The sequence below is a fragment of the Marmota monax genome, unplaced genomic scaffold (genome assembly GCF_021218885.2).
Source record: "Marmota monax isolate L192 unplaced genomic scaffold, Marmota_monax_Labrador192_F-V1.1 WCK01_AAM20220418_F8-fsc00029, whole genome shotgun sequence".
NCBI classification, from domain to species: Eukaryota; Metazoa; Chordata; class Mammalia; order Rodentia; family Sciuridae; genus Marmota; species Marmota monax.
The window spans coordinates 11714333-11715672 of NW_026693024.1; positions in this window are offsets into that span (position 1 = coordinate 11714333).

Genomic DNA, 1340 nt, shown 5'->3' on the forward strand with positions numbered 1-1340 from the left:
GTTGTGTATTCATTAATAAAGAATTAGCACGAAGGGTACCTTGGACGTGAAGGGATCTCAAAATAGCCATTTTTACTAATGGTTCATACTTCATCTTGTTTTTCAAACTCTAGAATAAACTAAGAAAAAATAGGTTAGCAGTGGTATTTCTTAGTGCCATGAAATTATTGTCTTAGAACCTAAATTAGGGCTGAATTATTTATCTTGTTTAGCCTCTTTGCTTTCTCATATCCAGTACTCTAAAGATTTTTTAATATTCTGTTCACAGTAGATCACGTCCCACATTTTTGTCAGTATAACCAACTAGGAGCACTGAGAAAATCACAGACTAGTAAAAAGATTGAGGAATGCTTTTGAGAACCTATTTGAGATAGGAAAGCATGAATTTCAGTGGCCCAGGTTGGGATTTTTCTTCAGCAGTGCTCAGCTGTCAAGAGTAAGTGGATTTGCCAGTCTGGCTTTGTATGATGGGCTCCTCTGAAGAGTAGGGTCATTAGGGTTTGTTGGGGCTTGGCCCAACAAGGGTTTGGGCTGCCTGTAAGAAGAATCAACTTGAGGCCCTGGTGAGCTGGGTGGATGAGAAAGGGGTAGGGATTGAAATTAAAATGAGTCCAATGTAGGATGGGTAGAAGAGAGGGCTTGAGGGGGAGACAAGGACTCTGGAGGTGGAACAGTACTGAGCAGACATGTAAATAGAACCATAGGAAATGGGGAGTTTGAGAATGGGGGCTTACTCTAGGGTACGGTGTGAGTCATCAGCATGGCCACTAATACTTCCACAGGATGCTAGAGTTGGGATGGAGAAGGTGACCATGAACTTGGGTCCAGATCAGGTTGTTGGAAGACTGACCGCAAATTCTGGAATGTTAGCTGGCTTTTAAAAGGAGTTTACTGAGAATGTAAGAGGAATTGGAGGAGCTGAGGGAATGCTCACATTCCTGGCAGCTACACAGGCCTTTTACAGGCATAAATTCTTCAACTGGATTATAAAAGTAACACTATGGAGAACTTTGTGTGGGGGGAGTTGGTGACAGCAAAACCTTCATTAAGGATCTTGAAGGGTGGAGTAGGAGCTTTCCAGGTGGGGGTAGAGGGGATGAAAATTCAGAAAGAAGGAAGAGCATGTTTAAGGGCAGTCACTGGAAGAGTCTGTTTGGAGAACTAGATAGGTGCTTATTCTTGGAATAGAGAGTGCAAATGGGGACACTAGTTTGAGGCTAGAGATGTGTGAAAGATCTAGGTCACAAAAGACCTTGTATGCAATGGCAAAGGCTTTGAAATTCAAGCCGTATGTAATATATAGAGTATTGTAATATTTTAAATTGAGTGAGAACACTGAT